Source organism: Myotis yumanensis, unplaced genomic scaffold (assembly GCF_028538775.1).
Source record: "Myotis yumanensis isolate MYYU_CA2020_CCGP unplaced genomic scaffold, mMyoYum1.0.hap1 SCAF_1, whole genome shotgun sequence".
NCBI classification, from domain to species: domain Eukaryota; kingdom Metazoa; phylum Chordata; class Mammalia; order Chiroptera; family Vespertilionidae; genus Myotis; species Myotis yumanensis.
The window spans coordinates 118599447-118625181 of record NW_027223752.1 but is presented as its reverse complement, the minus strand read 5'-3'; the positions used below and the strand labels follow the sequence as shown (position 1 = coordinate 118625181).

The window sequence follows — 25735 nt, the reverse complement described above, 5'->3', positions numbered from 1 at the left end:
TCACTCAGAGTGTCTGCCTTTTAAAAAATTTAATATTAGATCATGTGGGGAGCTGGCACGGCCATGGCATACTCAGCCCCAAGGCGCCTTATGTGCCCCTCCAGCTCAGCCTGGTTCAGTGACCCTGAGTGGGGGCGATGAAATGCTTAGAAAAGATAGATAGACAAGAGAATGAAAGCTGGGTCTCAGTGGGACGCTGCCCCTCTGATGGACAGCGCCAGTGCCCACAAGTCTTGTCTTTATTTTATAGCAGATGCCACGAGGCAAAGTAGGGGCGATCAAGATGTTTACAACATTCTCGTGGGTTTCAACCCCACTCAACTAAATGCACCTGAACTCTATCACTCAGGCACGTGGGACCACGTGTTTGGACCATAGGTTCAAGCTTACTACTATAGCTGTTGGCTATAATTGTGCTGGGAAGGCTCTGCCCTCCAGCTGGGACTTGCACGTGGCAATGAGAGGACTGTGCCCTCTCATCAGTCCAAGGCTTAAACCTGTCCAAAACACTGTAGCCGCTCCCCATAAGGTCATGAACAGTTTTCTAAATTACTTCTTTGTTTAATAACCATGATTTTAGGCCTACACAATACTATTTTGAGTTTATTGACAATAACTTATTTAAACTGTTTTCTGCAATGACCATTTTCGTTGATTTGCTAGAGGAAGCAGCTGAGTGTTGTGGATGCAGACACTGACTCTGGTTTAGATTGTCTGGACTTGACTTATAACTCGATAACTGTGTGACCTTGAGCAAGTTGCTTAAATTCTCACTTGTAATGGGAGTGATAAAATAATACCTACCTCCTAGGGTTGTTGTGATGATTAAGGGAACATATATAAATCATTTAGACGATGTTCGTGTTTTAGTAATCAATAATGTCATAAAACATCTCTGAGAGTAGTAGCTCTTACGAGCATCCTATAAGATACTAGAGGCCTGGTGCACAAAGTCGTGCATGGGTGGGGTCCCTCAGGGTGGCCTCCCGGGGATTGGGCGGAAATCTGCAGTCCATCCCTGCCTCCATCTCCTACCTGCTGCTCCCTCTCATCCTGGCCCCACTGTGCCTGCCTCAGGCTTGCGCCCAATCAGTCCTGATTGGGAGAGTCTTGTGCTGCCACAGCAGTGCTCGCCAGCTGTGACCCCTGCATCTGGTGCCCTACCGAGGGGAGTGGCCTGTGGGATTGGGCTGAAACCTGCTCTCTGACATTCCCTGAGGGTTCCCGGATTGCAAGAGGGCACAGGCCAGGCCGAGGGACCCCACTGGTGCATGATCAGGGCTTAGGAGGCGTGTCTGGCCCATCTCACTCAGTCCTGATCGGCCAGACCACAGCAGCAAGCTAACCTACTGGTTGGAGCATCTGCCCCCTGGTGGTCAGTGCATGTCATAGTGAGTGGTTGAGCGGTCTTAGCATATCATTAGCATATTACACTTTGATTGGTTGAACAGTCGACCAGTCACTGAATGACTGGACACTTAGTATATTAGGCTTTTATTATATAGGATGAGACACTTTTCTTTTTAAATTTTTATATTTATATTTTATAAGATATATTTTTAAGTTCTTTTTGTATCCTAATGCTAATATGACTCCAGTATAGTTCCTTTAGGAGTATGTGTTACTACTGGGCAGGCCTAATTCCCCTTTATTACTCTGCCTTTTCCAAGGTTCTCCTTGATGTTCTGGGCTGTCCCTTTTCAGATGAACATTAGAGTGATTCTTGTGCTTTCTTTTGAGAAGTAATTTAATATCTCTTTATAGTGATTTTCTCTGGGCTACTTGGAGACCTTCTATAGTAATTTGAGATTCAAATTATAATTCAGAGTTTCTAATTTGAGGGTATGCTTCAATTTAGTTGAAATTATATTCCACCCAACATCTGCAAGGTAAATATTCTCTCCTCTACCCAGTGGAACTTGTGGGGAGGGGAGGAAATGTCACTCAGTCTTTGCAGTACATGACATTAGAAGAATGGGGTGCCTTTGATCCCTCCTGCGTGGGGGGCTTGTTGGGGTCTGACCTCTGCTGCCTGATGCCCACCCTGGCCTGCCCCAGCAGCTCCAGTGCACTCTGATTTTATGATCAGACAAGAACTGGGAGTTTTGTCCATGGGAGCAAAGTTAAGGTTGGTTTATTTTGGGACATATTTCCAGAGACTGAGGTTTAGAGTAGTGGGTGGGGTCTCCTGTCTCTAGTAGGAATTTTAGTCCTTATATGTGGGATTTCATGGGCCTGGGGATACCCAGAGGTTTTCCTACCCCAGGTTGGAGAATGGGTGGAGGGTGGGAGTAGGCAGAGCAGTGGTGAGATCCAACTGGAGAAGCCAAAACCTGATGAGCCCAAGAAGGAAAGCCAGTGGGTCACCGGCACCAAAAGGGCAGAAGGAAGCCCTGCATCCAGAACACACAGCGGGAAAGGCCAGAGTCAGGGAGGTGAGATGAGCAGTGCCAGCAGATCCCGTCCCACAGAGAGGTCCGGGCTGCTGCTCAGAGCAGGCCCGTCTCTGGCATGTGCACACACATGCAAAGGGCCCTTCTCACATCCAGTGTCTAAGGGGGGTGGTTTGGGGTGTCCAGGGGCAGTGAGCTAAGGCAGCAGATGATGAAGATTTGGGGCTGCTGTCTAACCAACACACTCATGCCTAGGGCACACCCCCTCTTTGGGCCGGCAGGAAGTCGGCTTGGCTGTAGAAAGTGGTGCATATGTTGTGTCAGTCACTTCCCTCGGCTACTAGAGATCGTGCTCACTTTCCTCTTCTCCCAGCACCATGCCCCGCACAAGCTGCTGTGCTTTCTGGCTCCTCATGCAGCCCTCTTCCACTACCCCTCCACATTATGCAAGGGGTTCAAGGGGCCGCCCTTCCCTGGGAGGCCTTTGTTTGGTCCCTAGGAATGACAGCTGCATTTGGAGAGCCCTCCAAGCAACTCTAGGTCTGCTGACCCGATGTAAGGTCTGCATCTCTGAGTCATGTACCTCAACAACTCTGCACCATTTGGATTCTGAGGCTCCCTCCCCCAGGAGGAGACTCTGATTTGCCAGTTCTTAGAGAAACATTGGAATCCATGTTTATAAAAGCTCCCCAAGTGATTCTGGCCATCAACACATCTAGCTGTCACTGGCTCCAGGCACCCGTACTTTCCCTGTGTCATCAGGACAGTGGCTGAACCTCCAGGCAGGGCCCACATCGACTCAGATTAGGGAGCTGTGGGGCAGGAAGTGAGTGGCCAGCGTGGGCTAAGGGTTTACAGATCCCTGGCAGACACTGTTGTCTGCTTGGGCTACAGGGAATGGGGAGGCAAAGGGTAAATGGCCTGTAAAGTGAAGAACAATGTGATACGTGCTGGCCTATAAATGTGGACTCATATACGCCCATTAGTTCTGTGGAAAAAACAAGATGTGGTTTCTGCTTGGTTTTGATTTTGTGGGAAGAACCATTGTGGGCCTGCTAGAAATTGGTATTGGGTCTTAAATGTGTCACCTCTTCCAGAATCTTCCCTTTCAAGCTTTTCTGTATTACTATTGACACTTCTTCCCTGGAGTCTTGCATTTGGTGCAATTCATCTGGTGACACTTGCTCATAACTGGGTGCTGGTGCCTGGGGTCTCCAGGGAGAATACTGTGCTGATGTTCTCCGTTACTTCCAGCCTGGCATTGTGACTGGTGTGGCTTCAGCACGTTTCACTGAAGATCACCATAGGCAACTGTAGGTGCTTGAACACTCACTGGGTGTTATGCCTGCTGATCCTCCCAGCTACTCCTCACAGTAGAAACCTTGGGCTGCACTTTGATTTCCCTTTTCCTAGGTGACCCTGGTTGTGACCTTCCAGATTAGATGGTATAAGTTGAGAAGGGCATGTCCCCAAGGAATGCGTGAGCTCTACGGGCTGAAGAGCAGAGCTGGCTCAAGCTGCGTTGCTTTTATTCCATCTGTGTTGGGATGCCCCTCCCAGGAGGGGAACTTGCTTTGAAAGTCAAACTGAAAGGACTGTATCATGTGGAAGCCAGGACCTGTTTTCAGTCTTTGTGAAACACCATAAAAGCCTGCCTCTTGGCTATGGCCGGCGGGGCCTTTGGTCCGGACTGTCTGTTCTTACCATGTGAGCAGTGAGGGGGAAAGAGGGAGCCTGGTGCTGCTTTCAGAGATCGGATGGTGCCTTGACAATCATGAGCTTGGATCCTAAACCCTCCTGGAGGAAGATCAAGGGAAACATCACTTATTCCGAAGTTTGCCATATAGAGAATAGCATTTCTGTTCCATTGTATTTCAATGTCACTTATTTCCAGTGTAGTTATAATATACAGTATTATCCTGTATATTTAAAAATGCCTTTGGCAGCAAGTTTTGCAGTCTTATCACTAAAATTTCGGCCCTAATTATCTTTCCTCCCTTGTTTCTCGCCCAATTTGAGGATTATATCAGTATTTCCCTTTGGGATGTGTAAGAGCATTACCTAAGAACCTTGAAATTATTTTCCAAGCCCTCAGGGGCTGCTAATTTGGAAGACGCCTAAAGCGATTTCCAATGTTCTCCAACCTTGTCTGTGGTAAATGTATTCCATGTAAGAGATCCATGGTAAAAAAGTAACCAAGAGGCTTATTTGCCCCATCTCAGCTAATTAATCTCCCTAATAGACTTGTGGATTTATGCAAAAAGAGTGGTAGACTATAAAAGATCATTAATCATCCTAGCATCATGATCTCATGTTGTTATGAAGTAAATATACTTACTAAATGGATCCAGATGCTATCAAATACATGTGTCCAATAAAGATGATTTCTCTCCTTGGCCCAGGCAAATAGCACACAAGGCTTGTTTATAACACCTCTCTTCCATCAATGGCCAGTGGCCCTACACATATTCTTTTAATCTCTTTCCCCAACCACTCTGTTGCCGGTGAAAGGTGGGCAAGTGTTTTCTGATAAGGATTTTGGAGGAAACCCTGAGGAGGGAGGAGACTTTCCCCCACGACCAACTGACAGATGATAGAGAAATGAAAATCACATGGCCAATCATCTGCCAACTTGGGACAAAACATTTTTCTCTCTTAACCTTCTTGCCTAATGCATCAAAGTACTAATTTCACCCCGAGACATTACCAGTCCCCAGAGCACATGTCTGAGTCTCAGAGGAGCTCCTGCAATCCACCATGTAAAGCTGGAATGACGGAAAGATGGAGACATTCAATTACCATCAAACACAAGGTTCTTGATGAGGGTGAGCCATCTTCCCAAAACCATCAACAGGAGGAGTTCCTGCAGGGCTGGGAAGCAAGGGGGCAGGGGGGGGCACCCTGAGAGAGGGGATAGAGCTCAGAGTGAGTTGAGGGCAGTGGTGAACATGGGTTTGGAGCCATGTAAACCTCAAAGTTACTCTGCCTCTCTGAGTTCCTTTTCTTAATTTGTTAACTATGAGTTCTTAGGAGTATTGATGATGTCATTATAAGCTGCCAAGTACTTCAGATACACTTAAGATGTGGTAGCTTTTATTGTGTTTATTAACAAGATTGTCACAGACGGAGAATGAGGTTGTCCAGGAGAAGTAGGAAAGTAAAGAAAAAGCTATTTACTCCAATAGCAGAATGAAGCTTACGTGTGCCACTAACTGTGGGGCCTGTCCTGCTGGAAAAGGCCTCCTCTCACATCCAGTTTCAAGTCTATCTTTCTGGAGTTCCCACTCACTGTCATCCCAAGCACCCCAGGTTCTCTTGGTCCTGGAGTAGGACAAGTCACCGTCACCACCACCACTGCCACCTTGGCCAACATGCATGCCTTTCCGTTACCACTAGAGGAAGTGTGAAGATGTCTACTCTGCCCCGAAAACGGGTATAAGAGCTGGAAGGCTTAAAGATAAGGAGGGAAGGGGTGTATATTTATTGGTGCCTTCTCTAGGCCAGCATCTTGCTAGATAAGTCAAAGATTTTATCTCATTTTTACCCTTATAACAACCCTGAGAAGTATGATCATCCGAGGAAACTGAGGAGAATCCCAGTTTATCTTTCTTAAAGTCCATGCTCATTCCAGTGCACCTTCATGCTGCTCAAGGAGCTTTCTTAGGAAATTAAAGCAAACCAAGCAGCACGTAAAAAAGGTTTGCAGGGGAAAGAATTTTGAAACACACATGCCTTAATCTGGTGACTGAGAGAGTAGTCGATTTCTGAAATCCTGCTTGAACAGGAATTCTGTGGGCAAAAGTAGTTGGGAGTGCCACATGTTGTACTCCTGCTCGACAACTCACAGTGCACATTAGCATGTAAACGCTCCAAGAAAATCCTGCAATTAAAAAAAACACAACTATTTAAAATTGCTTAACCCAGTGTCTTGCAAACAAACTGCAGATCTCTGTCGGGTATGTGAAACACATGCTAATACTCTGTTGCGTCTCTTCACAGATCATTCTTTGGAAATATCAGTCTGAAGTACAAGCATAAATTTCTTAGATTTCTAATTTGGCATTATTTTCAAGCCTGGAAGGATATTCAGGCACCACCCTAGGCGTTTGTCCTTTATGCTCTCTCGGCTCCTGCTCTATGGCCATCCCTCAGAACCATTTCCTTTCAAGGCTTTGGGACAACTTTCTGCCTTTGTTTCTTGGGGCTTCTCTTGGATTTTGATCTATCAGGGTTGATCTTCTTGACTGGGACCCTTTTCACTGGCGTGTTGTTAAGGTTGGCTGAGTAAGTGTGCTTGGGGCCCTCTTAGAACCTAGGTAGCCATCGTGCCCTAGTTATAGCCGTAGCTGTGAGGCCTCTGTTCAGTTTCCATCTTTCCTACATATGACTTGGTATTAGACTCATTTTCTGAATCTGTGGGATTTATATGCACATTAAATACACTGGATATGCCAGCATACTGAACCTTTAAGACTAAGTGTGTCAGTGGTCCCCAAGACTACCCTCGGGCTTGAGGACTGGGAATCACAGGACTCCAGAAAGCTGTTATACTCATAGTTAAGGTTTATTGCAATGAAAGGATACACATTAAAATAAGCAAAAGGAAAGAGTGCGTGGAGTGAAGTCCAGGAGAAACCAGGAACAAAAGTCCAGGTAGGTATTCCCAGTAGAGTTGTGCGGGGATGCACTTAACGATCTCAGCAATAATGTCACAACTCATGTGAAGTGTTGCTGACCAGGGAAGCACACCTGATCCCAGGTGTCCAGGGTTTTTACTGGGGTCAGTCATGTAGGCATATAGCACCTGCATGACTGACCTCAGCTACTCAGACTCTGGCACCTTCCCACTTCCCCACTTCCAAACAGAAACAAGTGTTCACCATAAATCATCTTTCGAGGATAAACGTATGTGGTCACACTGGTATAGCCTGTCCAAGGCCCCAGGTGTACATCAGCACTCTTATCAGGACAATATTCTTGGTGCTCAAAGTTTTTCTCCCAGTAGTCTGGCCAAGGGCCTGTCTGTAAGACAAGCCTTTCTTTATAATGTACAGGGTTTGGCCATCACAGACCTACTGAGTTAGCCTTTTTTTAACCATTTCCGCCTACTACAGTTTAAATTCTTGTAAGTTGCTACTTTTTTTAGAATTACTGAATTTAAGTAAAAAAACAGGTACTTTACATTGATACTGTTTTCCTGACTGAGTGCTTATTGAAATATGGCAGAGACCATTTTTTACCTTGGTATGAAAGGTCAAGATAGCCCTGCCTCTTTCCATTTTTTTAAATTTTACTTACTTATTTTTCACTGAAATAAAATTCACCATTTTAACCAGTTTATAGTGTACAATAATAGTATTAGTTTTTAGTATTTCACAATGTTTTTTAACCACTGCCACTACCTAATTCCAGAACATTTCCATCAGCTCCAAAAGAAACTCCTTCTTTCATTTACCCCCTCCTTGCAACCATGAACCTACCTTCCTTCCCTGTAGATTTACCTATTCTGGACATCTATATATATAAAAGCCTAAGCGACCGTCCAGCTGTTTGACCATACGACCAGTAGCTATGACATGCAATGACCACCAGGGGCCAGACGCTCTGACTGGTAGCTATGATGTGCACTGGCCACCCGGGGGCAGATGCTCAGCGCAGGAGCTGCCGAGCTGCGGTCACTTGGCAGCTGAGGTTCTCAGGTGATGCACCGGGAACCAGAGAGGAGGGAGCCTGATTCTGGGGTGCATCACCTGAGAACCACCCTCTCGCAATCCAGGACCCCTCGAGGGATGTCGGATAGCTGGTTTTGGCCCGATCCCCACAGGCCAGGCTGAGGGACCCCACCGGTGCACAAATCCGTGCACTGGGCCTCTAGTTGTATATAAATGGAATCATATGTGGTCCTTGTGACTGGCTTCTTTCACTTAGCATATTTTCAAGTTTCATTCATGTTCGTGCAGGGATTAGCTCTTCATTTCTTTCTTGTTTTTTTGTTTTGTTTTGTTTTACCAAATAAGATGCCATTGTATGGATACATTACATTTGCATATCCATTCCTCTGTTGATGGACACTTGGAGATTCTACTTTTTAACTCTTCTGAACAATACTGCTATGAATGTTCATGTATAAGTTTTTATGTGAACATATATTTTCAATTCTTTTTGGTAAATACCTAGAAGTGGAATTGCTGAGTCATATAACTCTATGATTACCTTTCTGAGGAACTTCCAAACTGTATTCCACAGCACTTGCACCATTTTACATCCCACTAGCAGTGTATAAGGGTTCCGATTTCTCCACATCCTTGCCAATATTTGTTTCCGTTCCTCTTTTTCATTTCAGCCATCCTAGTGGGGGGGGGGAAGTGGTATCTCATTGTGATTTTATTTTTCTTTTCCTTAACAGGTAATGGTGTTGAGCATCTTTTCATGTGCTTACTGACTATTTATATGTCTTTTTCAGAGAAATGTCTATTCAAATCTTTTGCCCATTTAAAAATTTTTGTTGTTTGTCTTTTTATTTCTGGATTGTAAGAGTTCTTTTTATATTCTAGAAACTTATCAGTTATATGCTTTCCAAATATTTTCTCCCATTTTGTGGGTTGTCTTTCCACTTCCTTTATGGTATCTTTTGAAGCATAGAAGTTTTTATTTTGATAAGTCCAATTTATCTTTTTTCTTTTACTTCATGTGCATTTGGTGTCATATTTAAGAAACCATTGCCCAATACAATGTCATGAAGATTTACACCTATGTTTCCTTCTAAGACTTTCATAATTTTAGATTTTACATTTAGGTCTTTGATCCAGTTTGAGCTGATATTTGTAAATGGTGGAAGGAAGGGGTTGAACTCCTTTTTTTTTTTTTGCATGTGGACAGCCAGTTGTCCCTGCACTGTTAGTTAAAGAGACTTTTCCCCCATTGAATGATCTTGTCACCTTTGTTGAAAATCACTTGACCATAGGTATCTGGGTTTATTTCTCATTTCTCTCTTAACAAAAAGACGAGGTTTGAGGATTAATAGTGAAGTGCAGGCCCCATTACACTGACAATACAGGCACCTAGATCAACCCCAGTGCTGCTCTCTGCTGTTTTGCTCTCAGTCATATTGTTCAATGGACACCCAGCCGTTGATGGCTCCCTAGCTCTGCAGCTTGTCTTCACCCTGAAAATATTTACTATTCATACAATTCCTAAAATACAATTGTTATCAGCTTTGGAGGAGAATGTTAGCTGGTAGACCATAGAAAGATACCAGTTGGATAACAGTAATTTAGGGCAACAGTTTTCAAACAGTGATCCTTGGAACCCTGCCCCTTTAATCCTAATAGTTCTGCTCTTAGAGTTCCATTTGACTATCTAGGAACCCAGACCTTAGGACGCTCTTGTACCATGGGATTGGGAGGCATTCTTTAGAAACAAGTTATCATTAAGGTAAAAGGATACCTAGAACATTGTGTAATGCTCTCCACCACAATGAGCCAACTCTACCTTTCCTGTTCTATCATCTTAGATTAGTGGAGTGTTAAGTGGCAGACACCCAAAATTAAGTGACTTAAACAAGATAGAAGTTGATTTCTCCCTTACCTTAAAAGTTAAGTGGAAGATTATCCAATGTTGGGATGATGGCTCTGCTCCACAAAGTCCTTAGGACTTTCCATCTCATCACTCCTCCATTTCTAGGGTTTGGTTCTGTGGAGAAAAAAGTCGCCTTCCTCCTATGTATCCTTTTACTTTCACAGGACTACCACACTCACGACACTTCTGACATCAGATATGAGGGGTTTCCCCCACCAAGCAATTCTCTGAAACACCAATTGGGTGCCTTACATTTTAACTCAATTCTGACACTGTCTACCTGGAGACAGTTTCAGGTAGGCAGTGTCAGACAGTGCCACATGCCACAGATTAAGGACTGTCTCATGAGACTGCCCCACTCCACCTCAGGCACCAATCACAAGTCCAGGTCACCTGGGCTTCTGACTGATCAGCTGTAAATCAGAGGTCCCCATGATCTCCTTCTTGGGTTCCATTAATTTGCTAGGGTGAGTCACAGAACTCAGAAAAACAGTTTACTTACTGTTTACCAGCTTATTAAGGGATATAACAAAGGGAATAGATGACAAGTCTGGGAGGTCCCAAGCACAGGAGTTTCTGTTTCTGTGGAGCTGGGTGTGTCACCCTCTAGGTAGGTGGTTATGTTCACTAACCTGGAAGCTCCCTCTACCCTCTACTATTGGGATTTTATGGAGGCTTCTTCACGTACACATGGGTCATTAACACCATTTCCAGCCCCTCTCTCTTCTCTAGAAAATGGGGGTTGGAGCTGAAAATTCCAGGGTTCTAAACATGGCTTGGTGTTTCTGGTGACCAGTTCCATCTGGGAGCCCAGTCAGAGTTGCCTCATTAAAACAAAAGATGCTCCTCACACCCAGGAAATTCCAAGGGATTCAGGAACCCTGTGTCAGGAACCAAAGACCAAATTTTAGAACAAAAGATGCTCCTAGTTTCTTATCACTTAGGAAATTACAAGGATCTTAGGAGCTCTGTGCTGGGAACTGGGTTCAAAGTTTAATAATAAAACAAAAGGTTCTCCCAGTGTCCCTGTTTACAAGGGTTTTAGAAGCACTCTGTCAGAAACCTGGGCAGAGACCAATATATATGTTTCTTATTATTTCAGGTGTCCTAATTTTTAGATCTCAAGAGGCAGTCAGAGTTCCATCCATCATATTTCAATTCCAGGTCACAGGATATTGAAGAAGGAAGGGTGATGAGCAGAGAGCATAGACCTGCTTTTTTCAAAGTAGGTTTCCAGGAAATTGTCACATACCATTTCACTTACATCCCATTGGCCAGAAATGCACCTGTGGCCACATCTAACTTCAAGAAGGCCCAGACATGTCATCTTGGGAGGGGGCAGCCATGCACTCAGCTAAAAATGCTATTATGGAAGATCATGGGTTTTGGAAGACAGCAGACATTCTCTTGCACACCCATCAGTTGAGCAGTTCCTGGAATCCAGTCTCTTCCAGAAAATTGTCTGAACCAATTATTAAAGTACTGGACTCTTCTTAGTATGATCCAGGGATTTTCTGATTTGCTTTCTAACTGGCCACTTAGCATTGCTTTCTACCACCACACATCCTTGTTCTAGACTTATAAAGATGAATCTCACATCATATGTTGATGTCATGTTTCTCTGTTATACATGCTTGTAATATAGTAAAATCTGTTTCCTTCTCAGTAAATGGCACCACTGTTCATCCAGTTGCACAAGCCGGACACTTTGGAGTCATCCTTAAGTCTTTCTCTCATTGCTCCTGTTCAGTCCATCAGCAAGTCCTGTCTTCTCTACCTCCCACACATATTCTGTATCTGGCCTCTTCTCTCCACCCCCATGCTACCACTTTGTGCACACCACCATTATCTCCTGTCTGGGCTACTGCAAATACTTTCCCAAGTAGCCTCCTGCCTTTCATTTCCACCATTTCCTCCCCACAGTCCATTACCCTACTTCAGACTCTCTGTTGTCTTGTGTTTCTCTTTCCACTCCAGCCACACTGACTTTCTCTCTACACTCTCCTGGCAGGACCTTTGCACTTGCTGTTAATGTTTCTTGGAATGGTCTGACCCCCAGATCTTCCTGTGGTTCCCTTCCTTGTTATCAGGAGAGAGGTCTTCCCTGTGATACTCCACCACTCTCTTTCATAGTACCCTTCTTTTCTTCTTCATAGTACGTGTTACTATCTCAGATTTATGGAGTCAGTTTACTTATTTCCTGGAATGAAATCTCTGTGACAGCAGTGACTGCCTCTATTTTTTAAAAATATATTTTATTGATTTTTTACAGAGAGGAAGGGAGAAGGATAGAGAGTTAGAAACATCGATGAGAGAGAAACATCTATCAGCTGCCTCTTGCACACCGCCCACTGGGGATGTGCCCGCAACCAAGGTACATACCCTTGACCGGAATTGAACCTGGGACCCTACAGTCCGCAGACTGACGATCTATCCACTGAACCAAACTGGTTAGGGCAACTGCCTCTATCTTATTCACTGCCATATCTCTACTTGTTAGGACAATGCCTGACACAAAATGGGGCTCAATAAATATTAATTGGAGTGAATGAGTGGATGTATGATAAAAGTATTTTTAACATATGGCTAATTGCAAATTTTTAAAATACTGCCTTGAGGAGAAGAGAGAGTTTGCCTTTTAGTGTCTTAGGAGGATCATGTCATTTTGTACTTTTACTGTCCTGGAGCAGCTGACCTCCTGGCCATGGCTTATGGTCTACACAGTCTCCCTTCATCGAAGTAAACTAGCACCAACTCCAGCTCCGTGTGGCTTTTATGCCATTATTAGTATCATATTTCTACGTGACTGTTTCCGTAACTGAATTGTCTCTACTAGCACAGATAATCAGAGAAAGCACAGCACAGTCTTCTTCTAACAAAAGCAAATTAAAGCCAACATTTAACTGAGCTGTAATAAGCTAATTCAATGACTAGGCTTATGGAGGCTTTTACTGGGGGAATCTGCTGTCTGGAGGGCTTTGAATACAAATTCCCTGAAAGTTCTATGCTTGTTTGCAGTCTTTAGAGCATATTGACCCTAATAATGCTTCCGGATGAATAGAAAGGATAATTTCAGTCATGTGACAGTAGCTCGTTTTAAAGGTTTGGTAACAGTTACAATTTATTGAGAAAGGGATTAAATTATACCTTGATTCCCCCCCCGCCCTTTTGTTTGATTTAGGCTGGAACTGCTTACATTATCTCAAAACTTAGGCTTGGTAATACTGATTTTGATCAGTTACTATAATAAAATATTCTATTTTCTTTTTTTTAAAAGAACAAAGTATGTGCTCACTCTCAGCTTCAGATAAAAACATATATAGTAATAGATGTAATCTTATTACTTGTCCCACAAGGTTATGACCAAGCATCACCACCACTGGTTGCAGCGTGCACTGTGCAGGCTTAGTCATTTTGATTGGTAAATATACTTCCTCTGGAAGGCTCAACATTTATACAGTAGACTCAGATGAATACAACAATTACTTTAAATTTTTTTCTATAATCAAACACAATTTATGAACTCTTATTTTCAAATATGACAGAATATAAATTTCTATTTTCTTTCTTTTTTAAAATTTTTTTATTGATTAAGGTATTACAAATGTGTCTTTATCCCCCCATTGTCCCCTCATCCCCCCAGTCTTGCCCTCACCCTCAACCCCTGTTGTCTGCGTCCATCACTTACGCTTATATGTATGCATACAAGTCCTTTGGCTGATCTCTCCCCCTTACCCCCACCCTCCCCTACCTTCCCTCTGAGGTTTGAGCATCTGATTGATCCTTCTCTGTCTCTAGATCTGTTTTTGTTCATCAGTTTATGTTGTTCATTATATTCCACAAATGAGTGAGATCATGTGATATTTATCTTTCTCTGACTGACTTATTTCACTTAGCATAATGCTCTCCAGCTCCATCTATGCTATTGCAAATGGTAGGAGTTCCTTCCTTTTTACTGCACCATAGTATTCCATTGCATAGATGTGCCAAAGTTTTTTAATCCATTCATCTGCTGATGGGCACTTAGGCTGATTCCAAATCTTAGCTATTGTAAATTGTGCTGCAATGAACATAGGGGTGCATATATCCTTTCTGATTGGTGTTCCTGGTTTCTTGGGATATATTCCTAGAAGTGGGATCACTGGGTCAAATGAAAGTTCCATTTTTAGTTTTTTGAGGAAACTCCATACTGTTCTCCACAGTGGCTGCACCAGTCTGCATTCCCACCAGCAGTGCACGAGTGCTCCTTTTTCTCCGCATCCTCGCCAGCATTTGTCATTTGTTGACTTGTTGATGATAGCCATTCTGACAGGTGTGAGATGGTACCTCATTGTCATTTTGATTTGCATCTCTCGGATGATTAGTGACTTTGAGCATGTTTTCATATGTCTCTTGGCCTTCCTTATGTCTTCTTTCATAAAGTATCTATTTAGAACTATTGCCTGAGAAAGAAGAACAAAGTAGGAGGGATCTCAATACCAGACGTCAAGCTATATTACCAAGCCACTGTTCTCAAAACTGCCTGGTACTGGCACAAGAACAGACATATAGACCAATGGAATAGAATAGAGAACCCAGAAATCGACCCGAACCAGTATGCTCAATTAATATTTGACAAAGGAGGCAAGAAAGTACAATGGGGTCAAGACAGTCTCTTCAATAAATGGTGCTGGGAAACTTGGTCAGACACATGCAAAAAAATGAAACTAGACCACCAACTTACACCATACACAAAAATAAACTCAAAATGGATAAAGGACTTAAACGTAAGATGGGAAAACATAAAAATATTAGAGGAATCCACAGGCAGCAAGATGTCAGATGTATGCCGAAGCAATATCTTCACCGACACAGGGCAATGGAAACTAAAGGGAAAATAAACAAGTGGGACTACATCAAAATAAAAAGCTTCTGCACAGCAAAAGAAACCATCCACCAAACAACAAGAAAGCCCACTGCATGGGAGAATATATTTGCCAACGATATCTTCGATAAGGGTTTAATCTCCAACGTTTACAGGGAACTCATGCAACTTAACAAAAGGAAGACAAACAACCCAATCAAAAAATAAACTTCTATTTTTCAAGTGCAGTACTTATACTCTCACTCTCTCATCCAAATTAATACAGTCGTTCGGATATAATTACTCCAAAGACTCAGGGTCAAACTCAGTCAATTCAAGAACCAGGGCTAGTCTCTGCTTGGGGTTCTCTGTCCCTCGGGGTAACTTTTGGGATCAGTGGCACCTTGGTGGGAGTGGCCTCATGGCGATGGCAGTGGGAGCACTGAATAGTATACACACTGCACTCTGGGTGCTGTTGGCATTCTTTATGGTGCTCTTATTCTCCCAACTTGGCCTTGGGCTGTTGGCCTTCATCCCTTCTTATTTCTCGTTGATGCAGCTGGACCCTCCTGCCCTCCCAGCTGGGTGTTACTGTGCAGCAGATGATGGTCCCTGGCTTCCAGCCACAACGTAACACACTCTGTGTTTTCCTTGTCCCCACACCAAATTCTGACAGTCCTTGGGACCTTTTAGCACTCCGATTACCCTGTCAGGCCACACATGGCTTCCGTACTGTAGGACCCAGGGAAATATTTCTGGAGCCTACACACCACCCTGCCTTTTTCACCCACTGTGGCTGCCTCTGGTTGACCTGTGGCACCCAGCGGGTGGTTCCTCCCAGATCTAAGTGACAGACCACAGTTCCTCTGTGGTCAGTCTTACAAGCTCTTCCCCCTGGGAACCCACAAATACATTTTTTCCTTTTAACAAGCCTGGTTGTTAACAAAGCCTGACTAGGAACCTCTCTTCTAGACAAGCTTCTAGGCCAGGGACTTAAAAAATGCTATTTTATGACTTTTTAAGAAGTATATAATAATAATCCTATCTAATAAAGAGGGAATATGCTAATTGACCCTCATGCCATTGCAAGATGGCAGTGCCCACAGCCAATCAGGAAGGAATATGCTAATTGACTGCCACACCCTCCAAGATGGCAGCACTCACAGCCACAAGATGGTGGCACCCAGTCCCCTTCACCTTGCTGGGGTGTCAGGCGTGTGGCAAGGCCGGGCCCGCCCCTAGGCGGGCCCGGCCTTGCCGTGTGGCTGCCTCCAGAGTCCCTCAGTCCCCTCAGCCCCCCAGCCATCCAGAGCCGGCCTGAGGCTCAGGTAACGAGGGCCAGCTGAGGCTTGTGCTGCTTGCAGTGGCAGCAACAGAGGTGTGATGGGGTGTCGCCTTCCCCTGATCGCCGGGTCACCTCCCACCCCTGAGGACTCCTGGACTGTGAGAGGGCACAGGCCAGGCTGAGGGGCCCCTCCTCCAGTGCATGAATTTTCATGCACTGGGCCTCTAGTAATAATAATAATAATAATTGCTATTTTAAGCTTTAAGAATTAGCAATGTCTTCTTTGTTCAAGATCATATCTGCTGTCAGTGAAGGAGGGAATGTGTATGCTTTAGACTCAAGAGCCTTGGGAAATAGGAATATGAGGAATAAAAATGTTCCAGATTATATTTAACACTATTGTCCTTGTGTTCTACACCCACACAGATATTGTCCTGCTGTGTTCTTAGTAGTAGAATCCACTAACCTTATCCTCAAAAGTGAACTGAGGGGTGACTTTCAAACTAGAAATCAAGGTGAATATGGAGTGCAAGAGGAATTATAAGGAAAGCTTAGTAAGACACTCACTCATTGGTTGCAAGCAGAGTAAGAAGTTAGGGTAGCTTCAAAGTTTCAAAAAAGGGTTCCAACGATGGAGGTCCCACCAGGATCATCTTAGGTCTCCTCTTGAGTTGGAAGCAGAGAGGACTTATTCATTGTTTGTGTGTTCATTTGTCTTAAAAACATGGCTTTAGTTTTACATGTACTTAATTGGAAGTAAAGTTGGAACATTAAGGGGAAACTGTTTGGAGATGTGGGAATAGAGAGTGGGATAGAGGCCAGGAATGGCCACAGAGATAAATTTCTGCTTCAGAGGAATCTGATGGGTGTGATTTCCATCATAGCCAAGAGCCTCTCTTGGAAGCCGATTCCCACACATGCTGAATTGTAGACCTGAGGATTTTGGAAATGTACTGATAAGCTTTAGCAATTGATTATTTTTTTCTCTCTATCAGAGAGGATGATTTTTGCCTAGAAAGGAAAACTGTTGGTTTTCCCCAAACAGTTTATCCCAGGGGTGGGCAAACTTTTTGACTCGAGGGCCACAATGGGTTCTTAAACTGGACTGGAGGGCCGGAACAAAAGCATGGATGGAGTGTTTGTGTGAACTAATATAAATTCAAAGTAAACATCATTACATAAAAGGGTACAGTCTTTTTTTTTTTTTTAGTTTTATTCATTTCAAACGGGCCGTAGTTTGCCCACGGCTGGTTTATCCCCATATTCAAACCAGTCCCAGCTTGAAAATGGCCCAGGAGTTTACAGAAAGAGAGTAATATGAAATCCACATACAAGTTACATTTTCATCATTATAATTCTGTTAACACTACTTTTATTATGAGGTCTTGGGAGAGGTCTTCGGTTATAAAATACATTTGATAACATTTATACACGTGGCTCTAGTTAAGAGATCCAGCCTTTGCACAAGGGACAGATGCTGAAAATTGTGGGATAAGTTCAGAACAACTTTTTTGAAAATTTATTTATAAGTTTCATCCAAGTTGGATGCCTGGGAGCTTTAACAGCACCACACTGATATTCCATAGGAAAAGTAAGCCACCGCATCCTTATGAAAAACATCTAGAGCAGGAATCATGACACCCATCCAATATCTTGTAGACTTTGAAGATGGCACCATAGTTTGTGTGACCACATTGTAGCTTTTGTTATCTCTGAATAAGCTTTCCAAAAAGGATTTTGTTGAAATAAATGATTACATATTTATATGATTGGCCCATATTTATTTGCATCAAACCTTACTGAGCATCTTGTACCACATCTTCACTTTGTTTTTTGAACAATTACTGTTTAAAGATTATTTTTTTGTTAATAGCACTAGAGTTTGTATTACAGCTTTTTAATAGATTTTAAGAGCAAAGGATCAGATGCATAAGAAGGAGCGATATATTGAGAGCCTCCTAAAAAATTCTGGGCTGAATTATCTTTATTTTATAGTATCAGAGTAAAGAATAAACAGAAATGAGACCATGAAAAAGCCTTTGTTTAACACCTTGGCTAACAGAAATTGCCTGTGTCAGTACTGGATCTTCCTACTTTAACTCCAACAATAGTGATCCTATAATTTTGTTGAGGGCAAAATAAGAGGTGCTGATTAATACTTGTGCCAAAAATTTGTACCACCTCTTGTTTGGTTTGCTGAGTCCAGCTCTGCCACATTTGCACGTGTAACCTAGAAATGTCTACGTGGGGTCTCACATGCTTTGCCTGCCTATGTGCAATGGTCAGTCTTACTCCCTTCTGAGACCAGCTTCTGTGTGGACCACACTCTTTTTCTCTAGTTGACTTAATGTCATAGTATGTCAGAATTAAACAGTTATGTCGGAATAGGAGATTGAGTAACCATCCTGGCAGCACCCTCAAAGAGGGGATACTTGTCTGAACCCAACATTGCAGAGTCTGATTCTCCCCTGCACAGTCAGACATTCGATGTTAGTGATTTGAATCACATGAGCTCTAAATTATGAAGAGGAGTAAATGCGGCTGGCTGCCAGGTGAATGAGACCCATGTTCGCTAGTCCCCACAGTCTTCTCCCTTGAGCAAGATGTGTAGGAGAAGCCCCCTAGTGTCCTGAATGACGAGCAATTATCAAATATGATGTAATGCACTTGAGCTGTTTAGCTGGACAAAGGTGACTTAAATGCAGGTTGTAACTCAACCCTCCGAACTTACAGTGTGTGATTGTGTGTGATCTTACTAAGCCCACAGAACCTGTTTTCTCATTTGTAAAATAGGGTAGTGATCATTCATTATACTGAAATTGTAGTAAGGATTACATGACATAATGTGTAAGTACCAAGCACCATGGTAATGGTAGTTGTTGGTATTACAGAATTGTTATTTAAAAAAGTCACTTAATCATTGAATTTGAGCAGAGGGAACCGCAAGGGGCTTAATGTCTTGGAGAGTCTGATGATTCCTTTTTCAAAATTGAAAAGCGTGTGTTCAAAAACCAGATATGCATCTGATTTGTCCAGGACATGCTCCCCCGGGGGCACAGCTGGAGATAGTCATGCTCCAAGGACTTCCCTCTGGAGACCCCGGCAGACACCTCCCTTCTAGTGCTGTAGTCCTTCTTCACCTCTGTGAACTGCTCTCCGCAGACCACCTTAAAACAACTCTAACCAGGTCTTTCTTACCCGTTTTGACAAACTTTCTGCCTTTTAGGGTGACCTATGATTAATGTGCATCTTACTCATTTTTTGTATCTATTGTACTCATTTATTCTCAGAGAGGACTTCACTTATAATAATAGTAATTGTAATATCTACCATTTGTTGAACAATTAGTATGTGTCTGCACTGGGCGAAGTGCTTTACGTGCATTGTCTCACTTAATTCTCATAACAAACCTTTGAAGTAGGTGTTTGTTCTCAGAGTGAATATAGGAGGTTTGTTTTATCATTGAAATGACAGCTGATGAGTGAGTGGCTGGTGTTACCCCACAGCAGCACTGCCCCCAACTTTGGGGAACACACGTGTCTTTGCCTTGTAATTTGGTAGCTGTAAAAGGCTTACTCGATAGCAGTGATCTGGGCCTTTTAAATCTTTTATATTATGGTTATTTAAATTAGAAAATTTCAAATGTAGAGAAAAATATAGAGAATGATAAAACATGCTGTACTCACTAGTAATATTTACGGCATGCTACCATCTTGCCATAGTTGATACAAAACTTTAAAGCTACAGAAATAACAGCTGCCTCATCATTTCTTCTCATTGTTTAATCTCCTCAACAGAAACTAGTATCCTGAAAGCTGTGACTCTATGTATTTTATGGTTTATGACTTATGTATGTACCTAAACAAAATATTGTAGTATTTGTTCAATGTGTTTTTAAAACGGTATCATCTTGTATGTTACCTTTTTCAACATCCAGTTGAAATTTATTTGTGTTGATATCTACAAATCTAATTTACTCCTGCTGCATAATATTCCAGTGTATAAGCACTTCACAACTTATCTACTCCCACACTGAGGGACATTCACCTGTGTTTAGCTATTAGCCCTTGTAGATAGTGCCTCCTTATATGCATGAACGACATAGACACACTATAACCTTTTGTCAGTTTTATGTATTGCAAATACCTTCTTCTAATCAGGGATCAGAAAACTGTTTCTGTAAAGGGCCAGATAGTAAATACTTTAGGCATTGTGGTTCATTGAGTCTCTTTGCAACTATTTAATTCTGTCATGATAGTGTGAAAGCAACCATGAACAATACATACCCAAATAGATATGACTGTATTCCAGTAAAACTTTATTTACAAAAAAGCAGGCAGAGGGCCAGATTATGGCCCTTCTGCCATACCTTGCTGACTCCAGTTCTAGACTATTGCTTATCTTTTTGTTCATGAAGCCTTTTATTATACTGAATTTTTTATTGGAGTATAATCAATTTTTCCCAATCTTTTTCTTTTCTGTTTGTGCTTTATGTATTTTTCAAGATATTTCCCCTACCGTTTGTATGAAATACTTTGTCCTATTTACAATTGTAGATGCTTTAAAGTTTTGCTTTTTGCATTTAAGTCCACCTGGAATTTATTTTTGTACAGTGTGAACTAAGAATTTAATTTTAAATTTTCTCTTATGGCTCAGTTGTCCTAGCCATTTATTGAATAGTCATCTTTTCTCCACTGGCTTGTCAAACCACCTCTGTCATATACACATTTGTTTAAAAATAACCCTTGTTAGACTGCAGGAACAACACTAAGGTGCTACCTACTAGTTGCTATATATGTGAAGAATTAAGCCAAATTTTGGACCTTCCAGTTGGGCAAAATTTTAATATTCCTGGGAGAAATGCCTCCTTAGGGTTCCTGCCAGAAAAACAAGATATAATTAGTCACTTAATCTTATGACTGAGTGTTGGTCAGGTTAGGTTCACTGCTATAGCAAACAACCCCCAAATCTTAGTAGCTTAACAGGATCAGGATGTATTTCTCACATCACAGAGCAGTGTGAGTAGGTGGTGGGTGGGAGTGCTCTGCTCCACAGAGTCATTCAGGGACTTTAGCTCTTTCCTCTATGATCCACTATCTCCTAGGGCCTTGCGGACCTCCAGTGGGCCCTCTGTCATAAGGCTGTGTATGAGGGGAGAGAGAAAGCATGTGGGGTGTTGTGGGGGGTTTAATCTGCCAGGTCTGGAGATAGCATACATCACTTCTATCCACATTCCATTGGCCAGAACTCAGTCAAGTCACATAGCTGCACCTGACTACAAGAGATCCTGGGAAATGTGGTCTAGCTCTGTGTTCAGGAAGAAGAAATGAGTGATGTGACCAACAGGTAAATATAGGGGTTCCTTTGTTCAGATCAGAAATGCTTCATCATGAGGGCAGGACCAAGTTTCCTGCACTCCCGCTGTGACTAGTGCCTAGCACAGTGCCTAGCCATGGTGAGGATTCAATACAAACTAGAAAGAAAGTGGATGTGAAAAGAAGAAGGAGGAAAGGAAGAGAGGGAAGGAGGCAAAGATGAAGGGGCAGAAGGGGGGAGGGAAAGGACTGACAAGAGAGTGAATGAATGAATGAATGAATGGGCAAGGCCAAGGCTTTACTGAGGTGATTGTCCCAGACTTTTGTGGATTCTGTGGTTCAAACACAATCCACCTTTATTGAGGCAAGTGATACAGAGCTGTCCTCTGTAAGGGTCTGGATGCCATTGGCTTTTATATTCAGTACACCCCAATCAAGCCCATTGCCAGGAGGCATGGAACTATCTTGCTTTATAGGCTTGGCTCCTAATGGCTGGAGGGCTGACTAGCACTGAACCTAGAGGTGAACCTCTTTAGTTCTGAGAGCTGAGCAGAGTGGGGCACCCTGAGCCGGGGGTATCGTGGGCCCACAATGAGCAGCAGCAACTGCTTGGAAGGTTTATGTCCCAAGCACGTCAGTGGAGTTCTAAGAAGACAGTGTAGTGGATATTAGGGTCAAACATAGGGACTCTCAGATAAGACCTTTTTCCTGCCTCTTGTGTGAGAGCCCATGTTGGGAAAATACCCAAAATATTGTACTTTGTAGTTTTCAGTGGGACCTAATAAAGCATTGCCAGTCCTGACATTTATATTTTTATGCAACACAAAATGAGCCATGGGAACTGGCTTGCAGGTCCCTCCGAAAGTGTTGGCAGAACCCAGAGTTTTAAAAAGATTGGGTGGGATGTAAATGTTTAGACAGATTAGATTGCCTAAGTGTTTGCTTTGTGTAAGAATAGTCCGAATAAACTGCTAAGGAATAATTTTCAGAGTTGCCTGTTGTGTCTAAAGTAGTTGATATGAAAGTGGCTGACTCTGTTTCTGTTACCTCTAAAACAGATTTGTAATTGAGAGACCTGGAAGTGAGGAGTAGCCATGAAAGGGAAAAGGGCATTTGTTCCCTGTGAACCCATTTCTGTGTACATAGGATGGAATTTGTCGACGGTGGTGAAATGTACCCCTTGGGAAATTTGTTTTTCCTTAAGATTCCAAAGGGGCCAGTTGGATAATTGAACATTGGGGATGGTCTGGTTTCAAATTCTGGATCCAGCACTTAGTATAGACATTTGACCAATTACAGCTTTATTTTCCTCATCTGTAAAGAGGGGGGAAATCCTAGTACTGACCTTCATAGGATTGTCATGGTGTTGAATTAGATAAGCCACCTAAAGTGTTTGATTTGCAAAATGCCTGGTATTTGGTCAGTGCTCAGTTGATGTTAGTAGTTCTTTTGATCCTCGCTGCTGTTATTATTAACAATAGAGAAAGCAGTGGAGCTTGTAACATATAACCAGGAGTACGGTACTTCTTGCCCAACACTCACCTGCCAGTGGAATATAGGGGGTGTGGAGGAAGGAAGGATTCAGGGATCATGGAGTTACATGTCCCTAATTTTCCTGGGCCAACTTTGGGGTAGTTCAGATTTTAGGTCTTTCCCAAGAGACATACCATAAGCCAGAGATAAAACAGTGAGAGATAGGACTCAGGCAACTGAGTCTCCTAGTCAGCAGAGAACAGGACAGTTCTGTGTGTGGATGGCCACCAGGATGAAGGCTGAAGTCAGTGGTGGGAGACAGAAGGGAGTCAGGAAGCTGCGGTAGGGAGGTGCGAGGTGTGGTGTGGAGCAGGGCTGGTTCAGTGCCCTCTCCTCCTGAGCCTTTTGTTCCTCAGCCACATTGAGAATTGGAGTCTTTAAGGGAAGGAGTCACTCCCTGCCCTGGGGTCACAAAGGCCCCTGGAGTAAGTAATCCTAATGGGAAAGACACTCAGGGTTTGGTCACAGAGTCATTGATGGGGCAAGAGTAGTCAAGATCATTTGAACCAACACAAACAGAGTTAGGGGCCAGTAACGGAGTCTGGAGCTCAGGCCATCAGCAGTCAGGACCCTGAGAGAGGGCAGAACCACACTGGATTATTTCATTCTTGGGTGGAGGTTACTAGGGTCAAGATACTCAGACTAGTAGGGACAATGACTCTAAGACTTGGGATGGAAGGAAGACAGACCCCCAGGTCAACTGGACAAACATCAGCTGATGTCAGTGTGAACCTGAGAAGCAGGTGGGCAGAGGAGTCAGAGTGCAGCAAGTGGAAAGAGTGCTGAGCTGAGGCCTGGAACGAAGGTGCCAGTGAGATTGTCCAAGCTGGGTGTGAGGTCTCGGACAAGCTGCTTTTTTCTGAGTCTTAATTCCTCATCTGCAAAATGAGGATGGCCATGCACTGGGTCATGGTGTGGGTTACCAGAAGAGCCAGGTGTCCTGAGTGGAACAATTATCACTTGAGCCCAATACGGATCATGCAAAATACTTTCTCTTAATTAGTCACATTTAATGGTATTTGGTCCAGGTCTGTTTCCAGCATGACATAGTGATAACTGCTCACCTTAGGACACTCTTCATACACCTGAGCATGGAAACAAGGAACACTGAAATATTGACAGGAAGTAAAAATTCCAAAATCTCTGAAATTTCCCAAAGTCCTACTTAAAATTTCCAGGAACTACTCTTTTATATTAACACCAAGGAAAAACCACTTAAAGCAGTCAAGAGAACAGAACACTATTTCTTACTCAGTATTTTCTTAGTCCTGGTTCCAGAGTGCCCTGCTGGTGGTAGTGCCTGTGAGAAATCAGTTAGATGGCTCTGAATGTGAGTTTTGCTAGGCTGATAACAAAAGCTTATTTGACCAATGAGTTACAAATTCTTTATTATAGGAATTCTCTCAGAGTTTTTACTCTGCCCATGTTAATTATAGATTTTCAAGGGCAAGGTATAGTAACCAGACTTTACCACAGAACCTTCTTAAATTTTGGGGGGTGTTTTTACAGAGATCTCTTGGCACAAACATCTTGAGAAAGTTCTTTGGGAAATGCTGCTTTAGAGTTTGCTGGGAACTCCTAGTTCGCCTGAACTTGGCCTTTAGTCGTCTCACATCAGGGTGAATGAACTGCATGTCATTCTGCTGTCACTCATAATAACCACATTGCAGCCTAGTGTGATAATTCCGTATGCCTTACATTTGGTATAAGATTTGAATTCATAAAAGACTTTGTATACAATTGACCCTGAAAAACATGGTTTGAAATATGCCGGTTCACTTACTAGTATACAAGGTTTATTTGTGGGTGTTTTTAAAATAGATAGTGTAAATGTATATTCTCTTCCTTATGGTTTTTTTAAAATATGGTTTTATTGATTTCAGAGAGGAAGGAAGAGGGAGAGAGAGATAGAAACATCAATGATAAGAGAGAATCATTGATCATCTGCCTTCCTGTAGGCCACCTAATGGGGATCAAGCCCACAACCCAGGCATGTGCCCTGATGGGAATCTAACCTCACCCTCCTGGTTCATAGGTCAGTGCTCAACCACTGAGACATGCCAGCTGGGCTTAACAACATTTTCTTTTCTCTAGCTCACTTTATTAAAAGAATTTAGTATATGCTGATAGTATAAAACACACAAAATGTGTTAATTGACTGTTTACTTTATTAATAAGGTTTCCAGTCAACAGTGGACTATTCATAGTTTAAGTTTTGGGGGAGTCAACAGTTATACAAGGATTTTCCACTGTGCAGGGTCAGCGGTGTGGGGAATGTACTGATGGCCAGCAGTTAGTTAACCCAGAGTGAGACAACCTCAGCATTATTTGCTGAGCATTTCTGTATTACAGCAACTTTCCTTCTCCCAGGCTCTTTCTTTCCTCTTTCCATGGTGACACCACATTCCAGCAAAGGGGACTCTCCTTAGGTCACAAATTATTCGCCCTCGCATAGGTGCCTGATATCACTGATGTTTAAAATGGGTCACCTGAGATCCCTGGCCTTGTAATACAGTGCAGTTCACCTTCGATTGAAAGAGACAGACAACACATAAAAGGGAAGATCTGAATAGCTCAGGGACACGCGCTCCTGGACTGTTACTGACATTCCCTGACCTCCCTTATTTACATCGGCTTCTCAGAACCTGAGACTCCGCTGCTGCTGGGGGCTGTCCCTCAACTTTAAGTGGAACCAAGAAGTCTAATTACATAGTAATGTAACATACATGAGAAAGTCGTTCTGTTTCAGTTCTCTTTCAACTCCATGCTGCATCCTTTTTTAGTAACA

The 25735-nt window shown here is 43.0% G+C and overlaps 1 protein-coding gene across 1 annotated transcript in view; it reads left to right on the top strand.

Annotated features, from left to right (window-relative positions):
* Nucleotides 1–25735, top strand: part of THSD4 (thrombospondin type 1 domain containing 4) — a 606437-nt gene that overhangs the window by 168619 nt on the left and 412083 nt on the right. The gene's annotated exons all lie outside the window — the stretch shown is intronic.